Source organism: Petaurus breviceps, unplaced genomic scaffold, assembly GCF_028583685.1.
Source record: "Petaurus breviceps papuanus isolate PSGF00001 unplaced genomic scaffold, PetGlider_PUasm1.0 91041, whole genome shotgun sequence".
NCBI lineage: Eukaryota > Metazoa > Chordata > Mammalia > Diprotodontia > Petauridae > Petaurus > Petaurus breviceps.
The window spans coordinates 3,678,976-3,705,965 of record NW_027187400.1 but is presented as its reverse complement, the minus strand read 5'-3'; the positions used below and the strand labels follow the sequence as shown (position 1 = coordinate 3,705,965).

The following is a 26,990-nucleotide window of genomic DNA, read 5'->3' as shown; positions in this document are numbered from 1 at the left end:
CTCTTATCTTCATACAGAAAAGCATCTATTTTCTGGGTCTTATATGTTGCTTGGATTTTTCATGCATGTTCTTGGGCCAGTGTTTCCTTTGTATTCTCACTCAGAGGTTCCTAGACTATTTTCCTCTCTGACTTGGTGTGTTTCCTTCCTGCCATTGAATGGGTTTAACTCCATTAGATAACAGTGAAATTCTCCTTCATTTGCTTCTGGGTCTTCTCTGCCAGGAAGAAACAAGCTGGAATTTAGGGATACTTGTGGAGTATCCTGTGTCAGTATAGTGGATTTCCTTAGTGCCAAGAACACCTTGGGTAGCTTGAAATGTCCATTTTTGGGTTATTTACACTATGCCTGTCCTGTAGCAGGAACTTTCTGTGTGAAAGTAAAATAGGAAGCAGTATCATTAAGTGCTTAATGTCACATAGACTTCCAGATCTCCCAGACATAGACCCTCTTGATAGAAAGACGCTTTTCTATTTCTTTGCGTTTTTAGAGAGTGCAGTGAACTCCTGCAGAGCAGGGCCTGTGGCAGTGCTTAGCACATAATAGGTGCTTAATAAATGTTTTGTTGCCTGACCCAGATTTGAGTTTTTTCAATTATTGTTAAAATCTAGTAGTACTCTTCCTCTATTCTTGCTTTTCTGTATAATGACCACTTTAAAATAAATAAGGATCTGTTTATCTCAGAGCTTTAGATTTTACTACCTTTTAATGGATATGCTTCTAATATCTAGAGTTAGGCTGTCCTATGAAGGTGTTAAAACTTTTTTGAAGCTAGTTGCTTGCCACTTGGTTTTTAGAGTAATAATAGCACTTTAAGGTTTACAGGATTCCTGTTTCATATTTTGCTTCATTTGCAATTGAGGACAATTTTCTATTCTCATTTTACAGATGAGGCATTTGAAGCTGAGAGAGGGGAAGTGACTTGCCCAGGGTCACACAGCTATGAAGTGTTTTGAGGCAGGATTTGAACTTGGATATTCCTGATTTCAAATCTAGTATTGCTGTCTAGTTGCCTTTAGTTTTTAATTTCTCATAAAACTATAGCAAAAATAACTTACTAGCTGTGTGACCCTGGGCAAGTCACTTAACCCTGATTGCCAAAAAAAGACAACTTCCTCACCCCCTGCCCCCCAATTTTTAAAAAAATTATCTAAGGTATGTAGGAACAGAGTGCCTTGGGTTTCTTTTTTTAAAAAAATTTGGTAGTCATCAGTGAACTTGTGATTCCATTGTTCTTCTTGCTGTCAATATGGATCCACAGCAACCTTTAAGAGTTGTCTGGGTCACTGAGAGGTTAAGGAGGTTGCCCAGGGTCGTACATCCAGTATGTGTCAGAGAATTAGAATTTGAACTGAGGTCTTCCTGCTTCTGAAGCTGGTTCTCTCCTCTAGACGGCTGCATCTCATGGGTTTTTATGTATTGAAATGATGAACAGAGAAAGTTGACTATTACTTTGAATTGGTGGATTAGGGAGTCCTTCAAGTCAACCAACAATTATTGATTATTGCCAGCTGTCTTTAAAGTTTTAAGTTTTGGGATAAAAACATAGTCCCTTCATATAAGGAGATGAAACATATAAAGAACTCTTGTAAAATCTTGTAAGAAATGAATAGGGAGAGTACTAACAAGTAGCCTGAGAGACTTTTGGGGGTAGTAGTTAAGGCACTTCAATCTTGAAGTATTTCAACATGCAGATGTGTGGAGAGTCCATTTCAGATGTGGAGAGAAATACACCGAAAGCAAGACCAGATGAGAGAATGTTGAGCGTTTGTCTTTGTCTGGAATTTAAATTTCAGAAAGGGGATTTTCATAAAATAAGACTTGAGATGTGGGTTAGAATTAGTTTGTGAATGGGCTTCAGTTCTGGTATAAGGGGTTAGTATTTTATCTTAGAGGCATAAGTTAAACTTACGAGGTTTAAGTTAAAGAGTCAAAGAAAAACCTCACTTTAGCTAGTTGTAACTTTCTGTCCAGTGACACCTTTTTACTACCACAGCTGTTATTTTGGTGTTTATTTTTTCTCAGAGTGGTGACAGAGCAGCTGGCAAAAGAAACCTGAATAATACAAAGTGATAACCCAATTCACATTCTTTGGTTTATTATAAAAGTACATAACTCTTGTATTTATCCCTCTTTTTTACATTCAGAATGCTTCCTCTTGAGTTTAGGATCTCCTTTTCTGGAGTATTCTAATAGACCCTAAAACTGGTCTTTTCAGCTTCATTCGCTCCTTTCTCCATCTTTCATATGGTTGTCATTTTCCTAATGCACAAATTTGACCATGTGATTTCTCCTTGTTCAAACCTCTTTAACTTGTACAGTCACTTTTTAGTCAGGTCCAACTCTTTGTGACCCCATTTGGGGTTTTCTTGGCTACTGGAATGGTTTGCTGTTTCCTTCTCCAGCTCATTTTAGAGGTAAGAAACAGGGTTAAATGCCTTGCCCAGGGTCACCCAGCTAGTAAGTGTCTGAGGTCAGATTTGAACTAAGGAAGATGAAGTTTCTTAACTCCAGACCTGCCACTCTATCCCTTTTATCACCTAGTTACTCTGATCTTTGGCTCTCTAATAGTATGTAGTTTAAAAAATTTAAAAAAGAATGCCCTAAGCTGATGTTTATAGACCATCAAGTCTAGCCTTATTTCACAGTTGCTAAGAATCATATAGAAAAACACACCTGAGTTTAAACTTTGCCTGTGACATGTACTAGTTGTATAATCATGGGTAAGTCACTTAACTTTTCAAAGCCCTTAGCTTTGTAACTAAAGTAATAAGTGACTTGCCAGTCTGCATTGGTAGAGGGATTTTATGTACTTGGAATTATCCATAGCAATCAACCAGTAAGCATTTGTAAAGCACTAGGTGCTTAATAATACGTGTGCCATGTATTGTGCTAGGTTCTGAAGAGATAAATGAAACAGACTGTCCTCATGGAGCTTCTATCAGGAGATACAATATGCATAGGTATATACAAAATACATAGAGAATACCACAGGGTAAATTTTTTTTTTGGGGGGGGGGGACTGTAGTGGGAAGGATCTAGCATCAGGAAGGATCAGGAAAGGCTTCATATAGAAACTAGACTAGGGATTCTAAAAGGATGGGATGGAAGAAAAGCATTGAAGGCATGGGGCATGACCACATCCTGTGTACAGATGTGGATGTGGGAATGGAATGTTATGCTTTAGGACCAGTGAAAAGGCATTTTTGACTAGCCTGCAGACTGTGAGCCATGAGTATGATAATGTTGGAAAAGTAGGTTGGAGCCAGGTTGCCAAGGGCCACTTGCCAGCAAAGGAGTTTGTATTTGATTGTAGAAGTAACTGAGGTCCCTGGATTTTATTAAATAGGGAAATGATGTGGTAATAATTATGCTGTAGGAAAATCATTTTGGCATCTTTATAAAGGTTGCAGTGCTGAAGGGACTGCCTTGTTGAGTCAGACCCATTGATGTCCAGGTGAGTGGTGATAAGGGCCTAAACAGAGTGGTAGTAGGCTGTATAAGGAGATAAGGGATCAGTTAAATCGCAGGTCCAAAAAAAATCACGGTGTTGGAGCTAGAAGGGACCTTAGAGACTGAATTCTTAAGTTGGAGTCTATATGAACCTGTTTTTAAAAATATTTTAATAGATATTTTAAAATAGATTCCTTTGTTACAAATCCTTGTATATGATTCTGAGAGGAGGTCCATACACTTCACCAGATTGCCCAAGGACTCCAGGACATAAAATATTAAGTACACTTGATGTAGTATATCTCATTTTGTAAATGAGGAAATAGAGGTACCAAAAGAGGTTAGTCCAAGGCCACAGATTAGATTGTAGAGCTTGGATTCAGACCCAGATTCTTTGACTTCTGTTTTGGGGCTATTACTACTATACCATGATATTTTCTAATGACAGCCCAATACTGGTTATTCTCTGATCTTATCCTGTATCCTCCAACCTCTATACATTTTCACAGACCCATTTCACAGAGCTACCTTTTCTTTTTCTTCTAGAACTAGAATAGGTGACACCTCTTTCAAGAAGGTTTCCATAGGCTCCTCCATTACCTCCAACAGAAAATGATCTTCCTCCCTTTTCACATTTTCTTAGATCTGCATTTGGATTTGTTTTGTTGCACTTTACCTTATAGTTAATTATTTTTGTATGTGCTTTATCTACCTCCTTTAGGACAGAAACGGTTTATTTTCTTATTTGTATACCCAGTGCCTAGACAGGTCCTTCCTCAAAGTAGATACTTAGTGTTTGTTGAATTGAGGTACTAATGATGGATTTTTTTTTTTTTTAAGGTGACATAACAGGGGAAAGTATAGCAATTGAAGGTTCTATCTACAAATAGCCTCAGGCAACAACTCATGTTTATAGAGTAGTTTATGGCTTACAAAGCATTTACCTTTATACCCCTGTGATTAGGTAGCTTAAGTATTATGTGAAATATATGTGAAATGACATGCCTAATGTAGGAGTGTCAGAACTCTTGAACCCAGGTCCTTTGATTTCTCCATTCCCCTCGGTCTAATACTTTGTCTATCATACCATTACACATTAATTTTAAAGACACCATCTCATTTATTTTTTTCTGCACTTTGACCCCTTTTTTTCCCAAGCTCTTCATATCATTGTGACAGTTTATTGGAAGTAGGAAAGTTGAATGGGACAGCCTTTTTCACTTAAAGCTTGTTTCACTTGTGATGCCTTTCTCCAGACAATCAATATTAAACAGTTTTAGAAAATACTTAATCTCTTGGTTTTTTGATTACTTCACACAGTTTTCTTCTTAGGAAAGCACATTCATTATTATTATTATTGTCAAACTTCATTTAGTGTAAACTTAAGTCTAAATATGCTTCGAAGAACACAAAGGTATAGAAAGCCTAGCGCTTATAGTTTACTAGTTACTACTTAAATTTTAATGTTCATATTGTATATAGTGACTTTTATTTTCTATATTTAATCAAGGGATCTTCTTCCTTCATTGCTGACTTTGCAATGGAAGTGGAGAAAATGAACCAAATGAACCATGGTAAAAGGAGACCAATTTGTCTACTTTACAAAAATCAGTGTACCACTAAAGCCTTATGTACTGTTTTAGGAGAATAATGGGACAAATAATACAAAATTTGTTTTAGTCTTTAAAAATGTACTACTTATAATATGAGCCATTTTGGGAAAGTCATAATTTATCAAATATTGAAATTACTGTGCTGTAGAGGAGAGAGCACTTGTTGGCTTTGGATTCAGAAAGAAGAGCTTACTTTGTTTTCTGGGCTTTGAAACTGAATGACCATGTGTCCTTGGGCAAATCACTTAAAATGTTTTTGAGACTCACTTTCCTTATCTGTGAATAGAGATCATAATACTAGTTCATTATATGATGATTGTGGGGATCAAATAATATATGTAAAGTACATTTTGTAAACTGTAAAGCACTATATAATTATGAACTGTTATGATCCTGCTTAGGAAACTTTAGAAAGCTATAGGTGAACACCTTTATCACGCAGTCTAGTACAAAATATCACTAAGCTTTAGTGTTCTTTTCTAGATTACTTAACCTGTTGGATTCAGTCAAGCCTTTCCATGCAGTGACACAAATTTTTTTTAACCTCAGTATCTGAACATTGTTATCATTTGAATCACATGAAGTTGAGTAAGCAGGGGAGTGATCCAGGATCTTAGACTTGGAAAGGGGAAGGGAATAAGCATTTATCAAGTGCTAAATACATGTCACACATGGTAAGTGCTTTACAAATACCTGTGAGTCAGGTGCTATTTTTTCTTCATCATCATTATCATAATCTCCACTTTGCAGTTGAGGAAACTGAGGCAGGCAGGTTAAGTGACTCGGCCAGGGTCACAGAGCTGTTAAGTGTCTCAGGCTAGATTTGAGCTCATATCTTTTTTTTAAATTTTTTTTTTATAAGCAATCAGGGTTAAGTAACTTGCTCAAGGTTACACGGCCAGTTATTTCTGGGGAGCTCATATCTTCTTGACTCTAGATCTAGAGTTGTTCTATGCCAGCTGCTTTCCTAGAATGTTAGACATCCTTTTATAGGTAAGGAAATTGGGGTCCACTGTCATGAAACTAATAGTAAACCAAAGTCATGAAACTAATAAGTAGCAGTTCAAGACTTACAATCAAGCTTCCATCTATTGCTCTTACAGATTACTTCTAAAAGATGATAATATCAATAGGGTTGCTGTATAGATCAGTAAAAAGATATCTATTTCTTGTAGGGGAGAGAAGGAAATTCAGGGATAAGATGGCAGAAGCAAAACTATTTTGTCTGATTAGTATGAGATAAAAATGAGAGACACCATATTTAAAAAATAATTTAATGGTATCTTTTGTTTCATATCCTAAAATTTTCCCTGCATCTCTCTTCCTCTTTATCCTCCTCACAGAGAGCTGTCTCTATCAATAGAGAATATTTTTTTAAAAAGAAAAAGAGGAAAAAAAATCTGCAATCACGTTGCACATTAACAAATACATTGGGAAAAAAAATCTTACAGTTTATGCAGTGTTCCATATCCAGAGACACTGCATAGGAGTAGGGGAAAGTGTCTTTTTATATCTCTTCTTGGTAATTTTACTGCATTCATTTTTTGATTGTTTTGCAGTTCTTTTCTCTCAAGGTTGTCATCATTGTATATATTGTCTTTCTGGATTTGCTTACTTCATTTTGAATCAGTTTCTGTAGTCCTTTTCACATTTATTTTTATTAATTATATTTGTTGTTTCTTATAAACACAATGAAATTACCCTAATTTAGACATTACCCAGTTGATAGACATCTATTTTGTTTCTAGTACTTTGCTACCACAAAAAGTGTGGATACACATATTTTGGTTTATTTAGAACCTGTTGCCCATGACTTCTGGGGGGGGGATAGGAGTGTGTGAAGGATACCTAGTGGTGAAATCTTTGGATCAAAGGGAGTGGATGTTTTAGACATTATTTGCGTAACTTCCAAATGGCATTTCTGAATGTTGTACTAATTCACAGTTCCAGTAGTACATTGATGTACCATTCTATCCATAACCATGTTAACACTGACCATTCCTTTCTATTGTAATCTTTGCCAGTTTGCTGGGTGTTAGGTGAAAAATCTCAAGGTGGTTTTGATTTGCATTTCTTTTTATTAGTGATTGGAACATGCTTTTGTATAGTTGTTAATAGCATGTAATTTTTTTTGAGACTTGTTTGTTCATATCTTTTTTTTTTTTCTTTTTGGAGGGCAATTGGGGTTAAGTGACTTGCTCAAAGTCACACGGCTAGTAATTGTGTCAGGTGTCTGAGGCCAGATTTGAACTCAGGTCCTCCTGACTCCAGGGCTGGTGCTCTATTCACTTCTCCACCTCGCTGTCCCTGTTTGTTCATATCTTTCAACCACTCATCTCAGTCAATGTGCATTTTATTAAGTGCCTGTTATGCCCCAGGTGTCCCCTTTGGAACAAACCCTGTTTTGTTATTATTAACATACTTGTATAAATGGTCTGCTAGAACACTAACATTTTCTGTACTGAACTTTTATTCTCTCTTCTTTAGTCACTAGTCAACTTTTAGTTAGATTGAACTCTTTGTCCAGTTTGTAGATTCTCCAAACCTTTTACTGTGGTCTAATTAAGTAATTATCCATGTTTCAGGCAGGAGGGCATATGATAGTCATACTTAATAGCAGCTTTGCTAAAATAGTCTGTTAGGTGCTAAGAGATTAGTAAAACACAATTTGAGGTTAATAGTGTTGGGAGTTACTTCAACATGTGCCAGTTCAACTTAAATTTACTGAATAAGGAGATGATAGACTCCTACTGTACTTTGCCCTCATCAGATCACCTTTGTGTTCAGTTCTGGGCACTACAGTTTAGGAAAAACATTGATTGATAGCTGGAGAATGTACAGAGAAGGACAACCAGGATGTTGAAGGGTGTCAAGTCAGGGCCACTTGAGAGTTGGTCATACAAACTGTTCATAGCAGTTAACCATCCCTCTTCATCAGTGTAGTAAATAATTATAAAGTAATAAGGTTGATTTCACAAGCTATACATTAAATGTGATCTCATCATATTATAGTCACCCCACAAGAATTCATTCTGTTATCCATAAGATACTTCTATCATTTTTCCCTCATGCTGGTCACTGGGAAAAGGAGACATTGAGCCATATAAATTGTAATAATTTAGTTTTCTTGGGAAAATAGAAAGTGTTATACTTATTTGTTTATTAAAGACAGTAAATATGCTCTGTATACATGACCTCACTTTACAGATGAAAAAACCTCAGAAGTTATGACTTTACCAAAGATCACAATGGAGTGACCACTAACACATCAATTAGGAAACATACAAGTTATTAAAATTAAGCATACTTCAGAAAAGGGAGAAGTTTATGTGGGCTGAATTACTAGACCTTTGAGGAGTGGGTAGGATTTGAAGGAAAAGGGAAGGAAACTTAAAAAATGAAAGGTTTTTTGGAGGCAGGCATGAGCTGAGGAGAGAGGAAAGTGAGATTTTCTTAACTGGAACAGAGGATCTTTAAACAAAAACTTGATCTTTTGTTGGAGATGTTGTAGAGAAATATTTTTCAAGTATGGATTGGACTAGGTAGCAACTGTGGTCCCTCCTGATTCGATTATTTCTAAGGAGGAAAGAAATGTAGGGAAAAGACAGAAAATAAATGAGGATAGAGAGCTTATAAGAAAAACAGGGGCCTTAAAGGAGTCAAAGCTGTATTGTATTTATATAAGATGAGTACAAATGAGAGAGGATAACTGGAGGAGAGGTTACATGATATTGTGGGTTGAAAGCAGCTTTTGCTGCTTCATCCTAAGGACTTTTTCATTTGATTTGTGGTTAAAATTTGTGTTGGTCTTCCCATTAGACAGAAAGTTTCTTGTCTTGCTTTTCTATTTGTATCCCTGTTGCTTTGTACAGTTAGCACTTAAGTGTTTTTTCCTTCATTTGTCCGATTTCTGGAAGGCCTGGGTTCAAGTTTTGCCCCTGGAATATGAACTAGAACATGACTCTGAGTAAACCATTTAACCCCTTTTTCCCTAGGCAACTCTTTAAAATTATAAATTACAGAGAAGGTGCCAGTCCACATTGGTAGAGGAAGTGCCCTCCCTTAAGAGTTTCCTATATCCTTGAAATTATAGGTCCAGTCCCTAACCTTGTATTACAGTAGATAGCTAGGTTTGTCAAAAGTCAGAAGACCTTGGTTTGTGTCCCACCCATGACTTGATTTGTGATCTGGGGACAAGTAACTTTCCCTCTCTGAACAGTTTTTTCCTCTGTAAAAAGAAGATAATAGGTGGAACTGTCTCCCAGCGTTTGAGAATCAAATGAGTTCATGTAAAGAGTTTTATAAATAACAAATGTAAGGTGATATAGTAATAGAGGCTTCTTGGGGCCAGTGAATCAGGGTGCTGGGATTTGAAATCAGGGAAAAACTAGGTTTAAAATCTCTGAACATTGTTATTCTGGCCTCCTAGTCACTTAACTTCAGTGTGCTTCAGATGTTGATGGAGGTATTAAAGTCCATTCCTTTTACAGACCAGCTGAACAGCCAACAGCATTTCCAACTGTTGGATAAGATTTAGCATACTTCCTGGGGCCAGCTCTGAAAATTCCCTTTGCTGGATTTCATTAGCATAGGGACATATTTGTATCATTAGTACTACAAAGGATGTATTTGTATTATTATTGTTTTACAGGTAATGTGTCTTTTGCAGACTAGAGATTCCTGATCCTACCTGTAGACATTCTCTTTATAAAGAAGAATTTATCTAATTGCTTCTCTTTAATATGTTCTTTATGAGTACTGATTGAGGGGCAAACATAATAATTGAATGAGAGAAAGATTCCTTGAGGTTCTTCATCCAACTCTGTTTCTTTTAGTTGCTGTTCTCACACCACAGCATTATTTTCTTACCTAAACCCTAATAAGTATTTATTTTAAAAAATGAAACACAACATTTCTTTAATGCTTGAAATTTAGAATTTCTTCCCAAAAGTCCTGTGAAGGCAGGTCTTTATTATATCCCTTTAACTTAGACCTACAAAGTACCCGAGGCATTTGACAGCCTTCTTAGTACTTACTTACACATATCAGAATTGAACCACCAGTTTTGTCTTCTGCCACAAATTTCATAGTGCCCCCAACTAATAGCCAGCTAGCAAATGCCACAGTTTCCATTAGAGTGGTAGGTGAGAAAGCATGGTTGGTTGAGTGTGATCCTTCCTCATTTCCTGAAAAACAGCATGTTCTACTGCTGAGTCAGTCAGATCTTCAGTACTTTGTTGGATGTGTCATGTTCCCTACATTGCTGGCTGTTGTAGTGTCAAGGCCTTGGATTAACCATCTATTGGGTATTTGAATTTGCTCGTCTACTTTTCCCCCTTCCTTACCTTTCTTCATATTCCTTTTTATCTTTTCTCTTTCTGTCTTGGATTTTACACTTTTAACAGTTTTCATAAGGAAATAACAAATCAAAAACTCAGGGAAACTTAGGACATCCACTATCAGTTATAAGCTGATTGTCAAGCACACATAGGATACTTAGCTCCTGAGGAGTCAACATTGTCTAGTGGAAAGTCAGAGGACCTGAATTTGAATGTTGACATTGCACTTAATGAAAGGAGACCTTGGACAAATCACCTACTTTGCAAAATGAGAGTTAGATAATACCGGTTATAAGATTCCTTCTAGTTCTGATTCCTGGCTTCTTTTTACCTATGGGTGAAGTCCAGGTGTGTTTGCTCTTTCTTTAACTTTACAGTAGGGTTAATACTCATACTGCATATCATTTTTGGAGGTGGGGGAATAAAGGGTTCTGAAATTACAAAGCTTCATAGAAATGGGAGTTGTGTTTGATGAAATCTCTTCTCATTCAGGTAGTAGAAAGGAACCACTATGGGGAAGGAAAAGCACCCAGAACTTTACAAGTGAAAGGGCTTCCATAGAAATCTGACCTTTTATATTTGAAGATAGTTAAAGATAACCCTTATGTTAGGATAAAACTAGGTTAGAAAAACGGTTAAATTAAATTTAAACAATCTTAAGAGACTTGACTTTAGCTAATAGGCAGGAATTGTACTTGTACACCAGAGTATACTTACTTCTCTGTAATAGAGCCTGAGTGGGCTTCAGATGTTGTTCTCTTTTGAGATGGGTGTAAATATGGATTAATTGTCAAATAATGTGTCTTGGGCTTTTAAAGCAGCTAAGTTAAGTTGTCTTGTAGGTTTAGTAAGAACTGCCATCATACTAACTGTTGAAACTGGGGTGGGTGTTAATTGAAGGGAGTTGCAGAGCAATGAGTAGTATCATCAGCTGGTACCTTGTGAATGATTTTCAAAAGTCATGGAATCTTAAGAGTTAGCAGTGAAAGGAATTGTAGAGTACATTTTTTTTCAAGCTTGGCCCAGGGGTTAAAGTGACTTTGCCCAAGGTCATAATAGCTAGTGAGCTATAGGGCTAGCATTAGAATTATGTTCTGTATCCAAGTATAATATTCTTTTGACTAGATAGCCTGAATTTAACACTGAGCTTCAGTCTTCTTTGGGAGGCAGTGCTATATATGATATAGATTGTATGAATTGAATGGCAAGCTTAATAGTGAAGTCCTAGGGAGTTGCCCAGTGTTACTAAGCTAATAATTGTCAGAGACAAAATTTGGTTCTCCCCAGGCCTTGCACTCTGTTCACCAAGTCAAGATGTTTGCCTTTGTCTCTTTTTTTCTGTATAAGATGTGTGTATTTCAAGAACACAGTGTCTGGCTTAATATTGGCCAGGATTTCATATTATGCTTTTATTAAGGTAAATTGGAATTAGTTTATTTTGTAATCAACCCCTTTAGGGTTTCTGACTCAACTCTAAATCACCCATGACTTCAGTATCTATTACCATGTTTCTTATAGACATCTTATTATCTAAAAACTTACCATTGAGGACCCCTTCAAGGGTCTAAAACATTACTTGGTTCCCTTTGGTAAGTAGATATAGGTTTTGGTTTAGTAATTGAATATCTTTTTATGATTGTGGTGATAGAAGATATTGTATGAATATTCTGTTTTGCAGAAGCAACATAAGGGTTGCCCCATTTTTGCCCTTTGTTCTCATTACCTGATGGGCCTAATACCTTTTCCATTCATACATATGTTTAATATATTTTATATCACTTCTTTTGTGCAAGTTATCTTTGGTAATATGCTGTACATTCTTGATATACACACTATGTATCATTGACCTTTGAATCACCTGTAAATTTCAATCTTATCCATGATTTCTGTCCATATAGCATTAGCCAGAGGTTATCCAGGCTTTAAGAAGTGAACGTTTGTGGTAGAGATAAGTTTGGTCAATAGGTGAAAGTGTTCACCAGTTTTCCCAAAGGTAGTCAGGTCCATTCTCTTGCAATTCACTTCTGGGCCTAGCTCATTGTGGCCATCTACAGGTTCTGCATGTACATACACCCATCCAACTACATATCATCTGCATTTTTATCTGCCTGTTTTTTCCTGTCTAAATTGCACTGGGCTTGATGCATGGTAGGTGTTTAATAAATACTTCTTGATTTGACTCTGATTATATCTGAGCTAATAAATGCTTCTTGATTTGACTCTGATTATATCTGAGTGGTGTTCACTGGGCTGAACAGTATCATGCAAACCAGAAGCATCTAAAGAATTTCCCTATCTATAAGGAATCTTTCTTCAAGTTAGATGTTATACAGGATAGCCTCCATGATAATAGAAAAGCTTTTATGTAGTTTTTACTTCTATAAGGAATAATGTTTATATGCATGGGAAACAACACATTGGGGGAGTAAGTGTGTTTTTTCTGAGTCAAATGGTGGTTTTTTTTTGTTGTTGTTTCATGGGCAGTATCTTGTATTGTTTTTACTTATGACTGATAATTTGGTCTTTTGGAAGACTTGATCTTTTTTTCTCCAAGTTTTCATTAAGAATATTGTTTTTCACATCATTTTCATGAAGATTTTATAGCTGTGGAAAGAATTTTACACTTGCACCTTTTTGGGGTAATGTTTTGATCTTTTGAAATCTTCTCTTTGAGATACTAAATTTTTCCCCAAATAACTTTTAGAATTGTTGTCTTCAGCATAGATGTGTTTTTTAAGTATTTGGTCAGGTCCATCCATTCTATTCTTCCTGCTGTCCTTAAGTGCCATTTCCACTTTTAGCACATCGAGGAATGAGGTGAGTTACATTGTCAATAATGGGAATAGATCAGTATAGAAATCCTGGCCAATGTTTCATTGCACATCTATTTGTTGTCTTCAGAATTCATCTCTCTATGCTTTGAGTAACTTAGTGGTAGAGGTAGCTTGGTAGATAGTACTGTTCAGATTTGAATCTGACCTCAGACATTTATTGGCTTTGTGGCCCTGGAAAAGACATTTACACTATTTGAGCCTTAATTTCCTCAGTGGAGATAAAAAGGGCACCTACTTTATAGGGCTGGTGTGATTAATAAATGAAATAATGTGTATTAAGCATTTTGCAAACCTTAAAGTGCAATATAAATGTCAGCTATTATTATCAGGGTTGTAACAGTTATTGTACCTGACGCTTTTTGGAGGTTCATTATCTTGTCTTGCTGTTTTGTGAGGTAATACTGATAGGTGCTGTGGATGCAAAGACATAAATAGAGCCCTCTCCTCATAGCTTCACTTTAAGGGGTAGAGGATATATACACAGATTATACAGTACATAGAGTGCTTAGGTGAAAGAAAGGTCTAGACAGGGAACTCTAAGAATGTTTCATAATAGAGAACACTTTTAACTAAGTGATCAAAGGTTGGTGCGTGGAAGAATTGGAAACCATTGGAAACCCGAGTGGAGACGTTAAGGAAAACAAGAATTCTGATGACGAACATTCCAGACACAAGGAATGTAATGCATGGAGGAGGGAGCAGGATGGTATGTTGAGTTCAGGGAACATCTGTTGGTCCATTTCGTTTGTAATGTGAAGTCTGTGAAGGGAAATGCTATGAAAGTAGGCCAGAAGTAGGACCTTGAATGTCATTCTAAGTATATTTATAAGGGAACCACTGAAAATTTAGTGGAGTGATAGTTAGGCCTGTTTCTTAGTAATATTTTTTAACAGTTGTGAGAAAGATGAATTGGAGAAGGGAGACCCTAATTTTACATAATCAAAATTATCTGTTTTATCTCCCATGAACCTCTTTTCCTTGTTGGTGCATTTCTTCCTTTATCCATAGATCTGAGAAATAATTTCTTCTGTGCTCCTCTAATTTGCTTATATCACATCACCTTTTCTGTCTATCATGTACTCATTTTAAACTTATCTTGATCAAGATGTTGGCTTGTCCTAGTTTCTGCCCAGTTACTTTCCTATTTTCATTTTTTTGTCCTCTAGTAAATTCTTGCCCCAGTAGCTGGGATCTTTGAGTTTATCAAGCAGTGGGTTACTGTGTTCATTTGCTTCTTCTGTATGTTGTGTATTTAATTTGTTCCATCCATCAATTTACTATTTCTTATTTAGTACTAACTTTTTTCATGATTACAGTTTTGTGGCATGTTTTGTTATTTGGCATTGCTAGGCCCCATTCATGGGTTTTTTTTTTCCGTTCCTTCGACCTTTTGTTCTTTCAGATGAATTTCACTTTTTCTAGCTTTGCAAATTACTTCTTTGGCATTTTGATTGATATGACACTCAATAAGTAAATTAGCTAAGTACTATTGCCATTTTTATTATATTGGCGTAGCCCACCTATGAACCAGTAATATTTCTCTAGTTATTTAGATCTGTCTCTATTTGTATGAAAAGTGTTTTGTAATTTTGTTCATGTAGTTCTTTGTGTGGTTTGGCAGGTAAACTGTATTATAAATATTGTAAACAATTATTTTACATGGAATTTCTTTTTCTACCTCTTCCTGCTAGTGTTGGTTAGTAATATATAGAAATGCTGATGATTTGTGTGGGTTTATTTTATATCCTGCAACTTTGATGGAGTTACTAATTGTTTTGACTAGTTTTTTTAGTTGACTCTAGGGTTCTCTAAGCAAACCATCATACCTCCAGAAAGTGATAATTTTGTTTCCTCTGTTGCCTTTGCTTATTCCTTCAGTTCTTTTTCTTATTGCTTGCCGTAGGTTTTTGTTGTACAGTTGTTTCAGTCATGTGTGATTCTTTGTGACTCCATGTAGGATTTTCTTGGCAAAGATATTAGAGTGATTTGCCATATTAGAGTGATTTGCCGTTTCCTTCTCTAGGTTATTTTACAGGTTAGGAAGCTGAGGCAAACAGGGTTAACTGACTTGCCCCAGGGTCACACAGCTGAGGTCAGATTTGAACTCATGGAAATGAGTCTTGTTGACTCCAGGTTCAGCACTCTATTCATTTCCCTATCTACCTGCCCTTGTTATATATAGTAGCATAGTTCTAGTACAGTATGCATAATGGTGATAATCTTTGCTTCCCCTGATAATATTTTCTGGTTCATCCCTATTATAGTTGCTTGCTCTTAATTTTGGATAGATATTTCTTATTTTAAGAAAAGCTTCATTTATTCTTATGCTTTCTGGTGTTTTTAATAGGAATGAGTACTGTAATATGTCAACCTTTGACCTCTCGTTTCTTGAATTTGAACTACATATTCCCAAGTCTTTCATTGTTCTGCCCTGTGAAGGTGGTTAGTACCTTCATGTTGAAGTCACTAAGTTAAATGGTAAGTTGTTTTGGGGGAAATCTTGGCTTTTCATAGATTTCCTTTCTGTGTCCTTTTCAACAAATAATTTTAGTGTACAAGCTGAACTTGTCTTCATAGTGGTTGGTTTGTTCACACTTGTCATGAGCACAGTAAGGTAGAATGACCCAGGAAATGTTTCTTGTTGCCTCTAGGTGTGTGTATACTGCTACCCAATACTTTTTTCTTCTTTCTGAAGAGGCCCTTTAAGCTCTTCTGACATTTAGTTGTGACATTTTTCTTCTCTGGTTTTATTTTATATCACTATTACTCAACTCATAGTTGTTGGACAGAACTCAGCATTTAGAGTATCCACAGGTCATTTGATATAGATAGCCCCAAACCATGTCCTTTTAAAGCACCTTCTATCTTCCTTTCTGATGCCCTGACTCCCTGACTGAGGACAGGAATTGTAAAGGACTGAATAGCATTTTGTATTTTTATCTGTTTGCTACCATTGTAAATTAATTCATCACCTAATGAATTTACTTCCTTCTTGTTATGATCACGGTATGCAGCTCATCTGGTCTTCAGCCAGAAGTCTGTTGTGAGGATTGTATTTGGAGCTTTCCTAGCTTAGAACCTGCTTGGGCCATCCAGATAGTTTGACATAATTTGTCCTTTTCAGCATTTTCTTCATATAACATACTGCAAGAAGCCTAAATTAAAGTGAGATTCAATACTGAATCCCTGACCTTTGCTAGCTAAATCTGGAACCACCTATTTTCCCTGTTAATCCCTTAAACCCATTACTGAAAGATTGGATATGAGACGATGCCCAGCAAGGTTTCTAAGTCTCTGCCCTTAATGGGTCTTCTTCTCTTGCACCTAGTTTTATCCTATGAATTAGCCTTACCCTATGAATTACCTACCAGCTATAAGCTGTATCCAGTACAGAAAAAGACATGCAGAATTTTAAGCTCCATTTTCCCCCCCAGTATTATTTTAATGCATATAGCCTTGGAGAAGAGTGGCATGCGTATATGTGAGAGAGTAATGCTAGATCTTGGAAGAATGTGGGATATCTGACAAGTCTTCACCTCTGATATGTTACTGACATCACCTGAATAAAGGACTCCCTCTTCATGTCTCTGTTCTGTTTGATAGGGGACATTTGAACTTTTTAAATTTGTATGTTTGGCCTCCTGACTTGTAAAACTGTTATGTACAAAAGTAGGAATGTGGAAAAAAGGGTGCTACTATAGGGTATACACATCTACGGAGGATTTCTCTAAAGGTATAGGCAAGAATTATAGGTGGTTTGTGGTCTGCTTGAGGGAATACTGCTGAAGAAATCACAGTGCATTTAAATGGCAGGGCACAACTTAGGGTTCATGGTGTCATGAAAAAGTTCTGGACCTGGAGTTGGAAGACCAAGATTTAAGCCCTGGCTTTGACAGCTGCTTCCCAGTTTTAGCATTGGGAAACATGTCCTTGTGGCCCATTAGGGGTGAGGAAAGTACTTTTAAGACTTGAAGGACCAAAGTTTAGGAATGTTTCAAAGGAAGGACCGAGCTGCATCACTGGACACAGTGCTTTTTTTTTTTAATCCATAAGGGAAAGAAAATAGTAATGGGATGAAAATTTTTTATTTCAAAGAAAAATTATATATTGTCAGCTGATTTGCCAGTTCTTTCCAGTGTTAAAGCTGGAATGCACTATATAAACCTGCCGTGCTATTATGGAGTAGTTCAGAGTCTAGAATAGCAGTATTCAGTTTTGCCAAAGACACAAATCATTGAATCTGAAAGAGCAAGGACTTGAGAAGGCTGATCTTATTGACTAGTTAGGACTCTTCTCTCTGCCATTCCCCCAAAGGGGGTTGCCTAGTCTTCACTAGAAGTTTTTCAGTGATAGAGAATTTTCACTACTTTCCAATAGTTAATTACACTTTAGGATATTTTTCCTTATTCCAACTTGAAATCTCCCTGCCTGCATCTTCTATCCATTCTTCCTTGTTCTGCTTTGTGGGAGACAAGCAGAGTAACTTTAATCCCTTTCTCCTGGGTTATGCTAGAAGTCACATCATCTCCTCACCTCCCAGGCCAAATTTTCTTTAGGTTAAAAAGATCTACTTTCATTATCTGACTTTCATGGCATATTTTACATTCATTTTACTATCTTAATCTCTCCTGCTTTAGTTTAACATCTTTTTTTTTTTTTTTGGGAGGGCAATTGGGGTTAAGTGACTTGCTCAAGGTACACGGCTAGTTTTTGTGTTAAGTGTCTGAGGACTCAGGTCCTCCTGACTCCAGGGCCAGTGTTCTATTCACTGTGCCACCTAGCCTCCCCCCTTAACATCTTTTCTAAAGGATGAGACACCCTAAACCTGAACATAATATTCTATACATCTGTTGTCTTACCAGAATCCCAGTAGTATCAACTTTCTGGTATTTGCCACCATGTTGTATTAAAAGCCTAAGTCAAGATCATCACGTTAGAGAGTTTTGTATTTTGAATTCTCTTAAGTTTATAATCCACTAAAATACCCAGGTCTTTTATGTAAATTGTTATTTAGCCATACCTTTTAATACTGTACCTCTGTTTACAATTTTTTTCAAACTAGGTAAATGGAACATTACATTTATCATTATGATGTTTTTAAAAAATTGTTTTTACATCACCTACATTTTCTAATGTACCCATCCCTCCTACACCTTTCAGAGGTAATGTTATCACAAAGAATAAAAGACAAAAACAATACAGCAAAGATTAATCAACATATTGAAAAAAATATGACCTTTTTATAAGTAGTATTCTATACCAGTAGTCACTCACCTCTACAATGAAGGTGGAAAATAAAGATACCTTCTCATTTCTCTTCTTTCAGTACAAATTTGGTTACTGTAGTTTCACAACATTCAGTTTCAGTTGTTTTTAGTTTTTCCATTTGTGTAGTTGTAGTCTTTGTGTAATACTGCTTTTCTAGTTCTGCTTACTTCAGTCCATAAAAGCATCTTTGTATTCATCATGGTCATATCTTATAGCATAGTAATATTATGTTGCCTTTATTCCATACCCAGTTGATGAACAGATGTTTATTTCATTTCTAGTTATTTGCTAGTACAAAAAACGCTGCTATAAATATTTTGGTGCATATTTGGGGCTCTTTAGCCCTTTATTTTTAGTATTAACATCTTTGAGCCTATTATCAGAGCAGCAGAATCTCTGGGTGAACTTTTACGGAATAATTTTTCAGAGTGGTTGGACCAGTTTGAACCTCTACTAACCATTCATTTAATGTGCCTGTCTTTCTACAACTTCTCCAACATTTACTGGACTAATTTCTTTTTTTTTTTTTTAAGCACTCAGGGTTAAGTAACTTGCTCAAGGTTACACGGCCAGTTATTTCTGGGTGTGGTGCTGACTATCTGAGCCCGGGATATGATCCCCAGGTTATCCCGACACTGGGAGCTCTTACTCACTGAGCCACCTGGCCGCCCCTTGGACTAATTTCTTATCTTTGGTGGTTTGCTGACTTTAAGGTGACATCTCTGAGTTATTTTGATTTGTGTTATTAGTTATTTGGAGCCTATGTATACTACAATTCTTTTGAGACTTCATTCTTATCCTTTGACAAGTTTGTTTTGTATTTCTCTTAATTGCCTATGTATCTTGAATATCATACTTTCAGAGATATTTGATATACATGCCTCCCCCTACTTGCCACCCCTTCTCTTTCTAGTTATGTTAATTTTTTCATGTAATAAGAAATATGTTTTATCTTTTTATTATCTCAGTCTCTTTTTTGAGTAAGAATTCAGCCCCTAGCCATGTGATTTAACATGCCCTTTTATATTCAGGTCACATTCATATTGAGTTTGTTGTATGTAGTGTAAAATGTTGTTCTAAACTGAATTTCTGCCAGATTCCTTTCCATTTTTTCTCAGTTCTTGTCAAATAAGGAGTACCTTCTTCAGTATATATGTTCCTGGATTTGTGAAACACTGGTTTAGTGAGTTCAGTTTCCATATTTCTTGTCTAGTCTGTTCCACTGATCTACTTTTCTGTTCTTTTCTAACTATTTCCAAATAGTTTAGATGATTACTGCTAATAGTATTAGTTTTGAGGTCTAGAAATGTGTATCCCTTTTCATTCTTATTGAGAACTCTTTTCTGGGATATTCTGGATCTTTTATTCCTTTAAATGAATTTTGTTATTTTGGCTAGCTCTGTAAGAGTTACTAGTTTGCTAGTTTTATTAGTATAGGAATCAATCTGTAGACTAATTTTGTTTTGTTTTATGTATATATTATATATTTATATATATATATATATATATATATTTTTTTTTTTTACTATATTGGCATGGTCCAACCACAAGCACTGATTATACCTTCACATAGTTCCAGAAATGCTAATGATGAGATGAAAGAATTAAAGGCATGAAGTTAGGAAAAAGAGAAAAAAATAACAAGGCAATGGTTTATTTCAGAAACTCTAAAGAATCTGTAAAGAAATGGACAAAATAGTAGTAAAGTAACAGCATGTAAAATGTATCCACAGAAACCAATAGAATTTCCACAAAACAATAAAATACAGGACAGAGTAATAGAAAGGGAAGTCCCATTTAAATTAACTACAAAATGCATACAGTCTAGGAGTCAGTAGCCAGGCACACTGAAGACCTATCTTAAAAATGTTGAATTTAAATAACTGGAGGGATATAAATAACTAGAGGGATATATTCAGTGCTCATGGGTGGGTGGGCTGTTAAAATGACGCTACTACAAAATTAATTTACATATTGAATACTATATTAATGCTGTACCCATTAAAAAGGGAGAATTAATTTGAGGGAACAAAAAACCTGGAATTACATTTCTTATTTCACCTATTGTTCTGCTGTCTATTTTGTTAGCTATGCTTTACAGATTCTTGTTATCTCCAAATTTGATATATAGCAGATAGGAATAAATTTTATGTATACACATATTATAATAAGGCTTAATGCATGGGGAGTAATAAATAAGTGTAGTCATAAAGCACTGTTTTGAGACCATAACTTTAAAATGACGTTTGTGTACATATACTTATATTTATAAGTATATATTACATATATAATAAGTATATTATAAGTTTAAGCTTGCAGGTTTTTCTTGAAAATTGTTGTAAGTTTTATTGGATTACAATACCACTCTTCACATAGGTTCAGCCTTCATGGTCTGCCGCTTATATCATGGTTGTCCATTTGTAAGTTAAAAATAATTAAAAGGAAAATTTTTTTTGCAGTCCTGTAGACCACCTGATGTGACATGTATAAAATGGTGCACTGATTTAGAGGACATACCTGTGTTTCTTAAAAACACGATTCCGTTTCTTCTCAAGTCTTAATTCATTTTTTAAAGCATCACAATGTCTACTATGAGGGATTCACTACACTCATACAGTGAGTTTTAGATGGCTTACCCCAAAACCAATGTACACCTGTCAGGCATTATGGACTTGGAAAGGACCTCAGAATCATCTAATCCAGAATGAACCAGAGCAGAAATCACCCCTATTCTATTTCTGATCAATGAAATTAGAAATCCCAAGTAATTCCAATCTCACTTGACAAAAAAGAATGAAATTGCAGGTTGCTTAGAATATTGGTAATTGGATTAGAAAATACTTCGTGTTTCTATGGTTGCTAACTGCATATGCATTTAATGTAAACCTGGTTCCTGATTCCTGAGGCAGGATTCTCCACCTGTCCACAAGCCCAGAGAAGCAAGAGAAAGTTTCTATTCTGGACAGAAGTTAGTGAGCAGCACAATTCGTTGGAAAACACAAGAAACTCTGAGCCTCTATTTACAAAAAAATGCAGACAAGGTGTACTTCCCATTCCTATTTTGTAATACACACATTTAGGGTTAACAAACATCAAACTCCTGGACCCTAGATCACAATTTGCACCCTAATTTTCCATTCCAAGTTTGGAGAGCCCTCGTTGAAAATCATGCAAGTCATCAATCTTCCCATCAAGGACCTCCAAAAAGTTCTTGTTCCATTTTTAGGTGGCGCTGTCTGTGTTTACTCTCCTCGATGTCTGTCCTTAAAGACCTCACTTTATCTTCAAGATTGTGATTTTCTCTCTCAGAAGACTCTAATTTCTCTGTGACAAAATCACATTCTCACATGAGCTGAGGTATGATTTCACCTTGTTTTTGGAGATCTTTCAACTCCCTCTCCTTTTCTTGAATTTCAGACTCCAGGGCTTCCAGTCTAATGCTCAGCTGTGCATTCCTCTCTTTCTCCTTATTTATCTCATTACATTGTTCTTCCAGTTCTTCAGTCTTATTCCTGAGTCCATCCTTCTCATCTCTGCAAATAGAAAAATTGCTTTTTCCACTGATCCACACTGACAGCAGATTCTTGAAGTGCTGCTGTCAATCTTGCATTGCTTTCTCTCAGAGTTTGCAGTTCGATCTCCCATTTCTTCACGTTGGAGGCACTCTGCGAAAGGGCCAGCTTCAGCTTCTCATTCTCCAATTTCAGATGTGCTTCAGCAGGGCCGTGAGATGCCTTTTCATCATCTGTTTCATTCACACTTGATGCTTGAGAATGATTGCTTGAGGTCTCAATTTTCTCTTGAGACTTGTCTCTAGCTAATTTGGCAGCTCTCTTCACTTCCTGGAATTTCTCTGCAAACTTTGTCAGCTGTTGCTCAGAACAAAAACCCAAACCAAAAACAGTGTTTGCTCTGCTGTCTGCCCACTGGCCGAATTTCTGCGATGTTTTGGTGAAAGTCATATTAGGTGTGATTGTGCTGTTGATAATCACCTTGGCTCCATCCATACTGTTAATCCATTTCTGTTTCTTGTGCTGTCATAGAAGTAGGAAACAATGACTGCCTGTTTGCTTGCAGGCATCCAGTTCTTCTTAGTGCTGGGGTCTATTTGGAAGACATGTGCTCTGATGGCGAAGATGGGCTGTTCTCCCATCTTTGCAGGCTTGTTTGGCCGCCCACTCCGATGGGATGCTGGCATTCGCTTCTTGCAGAAGAGCTTCTCCAGCTGCTTCTGAACTTGGAACTTGGCACATGCGGCTTCTAGTCTGCGCCCCACTCAATCCCGGCGCGACTCCATTTGGCTGGGCTGTGGGGCCCCCACCTGGCAAGGGTGGGGGCGGGGCAGCTGGGAGCTCCAATGGCGAGCCCTCCCTCCGCCTCTGCCTCCTACTCCTCCCTCTTTTTGCCTCCCCAGGTTTTTCTTTTTTAAAGAATGAATCCAGGAATACAAGTTTTGGAATCTAGAATAGGACTAGAAATGTAATTTGGAGCAGACAAATTAATCTTTTTCATATCTTAGATGACTTCTGTGGAAAACAGTGATGATGTCTTTCTCCTTCAAAGGGGAGGATGAACCAAGAGAGTAGTTAAGGCAGTACTTTGAAATCAGTATTTGAGTGCCTTTTTCCTCCACAACTTGGAGTCAATCCATAGAAAAAACCTGGTCCTTGCCCTCTGTAGTGCCAATGCAATATTTACAGTGCCCATGATCACGATAAAGACTGTGACTTTAAATATCACATGACATTTGATTGCAGAATATAATAGATTCTTCAGGTAGAGGACAGAACTGAAACATTTATTTAATACCAGAAAACCAAATCCCAAAACCAGTAAACAGATTCCACCATGGTACCAAAGATATCCAGAAACCATAACAACACTGAGAGCCACAGAATCCTTTAGCCTTCCCCACAAACCAATACAAGATCAATATCAATATTTACTCACAAACCTCGCTTATCTCCTTGCCTGAGCACCTTTCTCTCTCTCTCTCTCTCTCTCTCTCTCTCTCTCTCTCTCTCTCTCTCTCACACTCTCTCACTGTCTTATTGGGTCTGGGCTCAATGTGACTTCATTCGGCTATTAGGGGCAGGGTTTACTTTCAAAGCAGGAAAGGTCACTGGTGTGCTCTCCCCCTCCACCCCCCCTCGCGATCTATTATGGGGCAGGGAAGATCTTCCGAATTCCCATTCCCATTACACCCTCATGGAAATTACAGTTTAGTTGGGGAACTAATAAACCCAACAAAACACAGTAAAAAAAATCAGTGTGAAGCTGTGTCACAGAATTTGTGGAAATTCAGAGGAAGAGTAAAACGGGCAGAGTGTTCCGTCCCATTCAGTGAGAGAATGGTGAACCTGGGCTCTCCTGCCCTTCTAGGGCTGGTCTTCTGTATGCTTATTGAGTGAAAGTAGGGTTGATATTTGTGTTGCCCGGTACCCCACAAGGTTTTTGGTGCAGGTGAAATAAGATAATGTGTATAAACTTGAAAGCATTATATGAATGTCAGTTAATTTATTATCAGTGAGAGGTATAGTAGAATGGTTTTTAAGAGATGGCCCTTGAAGGGGAGCAGAGGGAGCCCACACTATTGTCATAGAAAGGAATTAGTGTGGCTTATTTATGGGACAGTTAATAATACTGGGTTTGCTGGAACCAAGGTTCTGAATTCTAGAGGCCCTTGAATTGATGTTGGGTATATTGAATGTATATTTGAGAAGTTTACAAAAAATTCACAATGTAAAAATTTTAAGTTCCAAAGGCTTTTGATACCTTATTTTACTTCTGATGAATTCTGAGGTGGCATTTGGTTTAGGCATTCCAAGTCCTCAATGAAGGCATAGACCTGGTCTTTTTTGCTTATCTTTGTGTGTGGCAAATAAAGAATATGTTGAATTCATTACTCGGATGGTTTAATCCAGAATCGGTGATTTCAGGATAAAAATTCACATTGATACAGTTTTTAAAGATAGATTGTTGTTGATAGATTTATTGATGGTTTTTACCTAGATTTCTCCCTGTACTTTACCCATTTCTGTCCCAGAGAGCCATCTCTCCTATCATTTTTTTAAAAGTAGGAAAAAGGGGACAAAAATGGGTAAAATCAATTAATAAACATCAGGTGCCTACTTATATTCCTGGCACATAGTAGACTAAGCACGGAGGATACAATCAATACTTTTTTTAAAAAAATCTGATATTGTTCTTTGTAAATTTTGCAATATTTACTTACCATTGTATTCTTTTAAGTCCTTGTTTCTCTGCATTTTTCATATTTACATGCACCCAACAAACATAGGAATAGTCCATTACATTCATGTACCAAAGTTTGTTTAGCCATTCCACAATTGATGGGCACCTGTTTTGTTTCCTGTTATTTGCTACCACTACCAATTGCCACTGTAAACGTTTTGGTTTCTATATAGAACCTTTTTGGAAATTATCCTTGAAATTAAAATGCCTAAATGTGAATCTCTGGATCGAAGTGACATTGTAGCCACTTAATTTACATACTGCCAAATTGCTTTTCTGAATGATTATACTAATTACACAGCTCCATCAGTGATGTATTTGTATACTCTTTCTACAATCTTTCATTCTACAACCCTTCCAGTGTTATTGCTTTGAGTATCTTTGCTGATTTGTTGATTGAGATGAAACCTTAAGAGTTATTTTGATTTATATTCTTTTGTATACTTGTTATTGGTTAGCAGTTCTTCTTTTAAGAGCTAATTCTTATCTTTTGACCTATTGGAGAATGACTTTTGGTCTTTTTTTTTTTTCTGTTTTTGTGTCTTGGATACCAAACCGTTATCTAAAAATTTTGATAGAAAAGGTTTTTCCCAGTCAGTCACTTTTTATTTTTGCCGTTCAATTTTGTGTAATCTAAATTACCTATTTTAAAAATTTGTAATTGCTTTCACCCCTTGCTTAAGAATTTTATCTTCTCTCTGCCTGTCAGAAGTATATGATTTCACTTTCTAATGGCATGGTTTTTAATATTCAGGTCACATCCATTTTGATTTTTATTGTAGAATATGGTGTATGAAGTTATTCTGAACTGAGTTTCTTCTATGATGCTTCCCACTTTTCTAAGCATTTATTATCATATTGTGTTTTTTCTCTAAGTAATTTGTTTATTGAACTCTATAGATAATTTATATTCTGATTTTACTTTGTTTAGTTTGTTTATTGATCTCTCTTTTTTAAGCCAATAACAGATGGCTTTAATTGCTGTATAAATATGAGTTGCCATCATATTTGGGTAGTACTACTAGTAAACATGACATGGTGTAGGTGAGGCAAGACCTAGTCTGGGGCACATAATTTGCCACCTTATTTGTAGTTTAATCTGTTCCTATTTTGGTGGGGTTAGGACAGTTATGCAAGAGGTTCTTTTTTCCTCTCTACAGCCCTCGAAGGTAGACTTAGATACCCTATTTAGTGTGTATGTGTAGCAGCAAGCACCCCAGCATCCATCCCCAGGGTGGCTGCCAACACAGGTTCTTGGATCTGCTTTGCTGAAAGAAAGCAACTCAAAATGGGTTAGCAAGCTTACTTTTAATCAATCAAACATATCATTTACCTTGTTCAGGGGAAAATCAGCATCCCGAACTTCAGAGCATACAGACAGAAGTTACAAGAAAACAGAAAAACATATCAAGCATACAGGCCTCCATACTGTCCAACCATTACATCCATACCAAATCACAGTTACCAGAGAGGGAAGCTTCAGCATCTGGGTTTTTCAAAGCCGAGGGGCTCTCAAGGCTGCCCAGAGTCTCATCTGGTCAAATCATACACTTCTCAAAGTGAGCCCCAAAACAAAGCCTCCCATCAGGGCTTATATAGCCTTCTCCTGGGTCAGAGAATGTCACAGCCCTCTTGACCCACTGCCCAATCAGAAAGCACCAAGGTGTGGGCATTCCTGAAAAGCTTTCTACCACATGCTCCAGGTGCAAGGAACCTAGGGGCAGGGAAGATCTTAAAAATTTACATTCCTATAACAGTATGTCATTCCCTCCCTAAGCCAAATTCAAAGAAAATAAGGTTGACCCATTCCCATTTGTGGGGCAAGGATAATATGAATAATTAATTGAAAGTCACAAATTTCAAAACCCAAGTTTTCCCTTATATAGTTCTTCTCCCAGACCTTTGCTCACAAGGAACAATTCTTCAGCTCTTCCAAAAATACATGTCATTTTGTTATTATATATATTCTCTCTACCAAAGCAGATTGTGAGCTTGGACGGTTTCATGTGTTGCTTAGGCAAAAAAAAATTTATCACCTGGTAGGCATGGTTAAATTCTGGTTAAGTAAGACTCTTCAAGCTTAAGTAGATTGCTCATAAAATAAGATACACTTACCCTAAGCCATAGAAAACCTTTCTGCCTTGATATAGGATCCACAATTGGCATAGGATTTGGGAACCTAGGGTCATGTCCAAATCACTTTCTTCGTTCTTGCTTTGCTCATCCTT

At 36.7% G+C, this 26,990-nt stretch overlaps 1 protein-coding gene and 1 pseudogene across 1 annotated transcript in view; one reads left to right on the top strand and one right to left on the bottom strand.

The window, feature by feature from the left end:
• YTHDF2 (YTH N6-methyladenosine RNA binding protein F2) overlaps window positions 1-26,990 on the top strand; it is a 44,467-nt gene that overhangs the window by 16,170 nt on the left and 1,307 nt on the right. The window lies entirely within an intron of this gene.
• On the bottom strand, window positions 21,574-23,094 carry LOC138154258 (homer protein homolog 2 pseudogene; annotated as a pseudogene).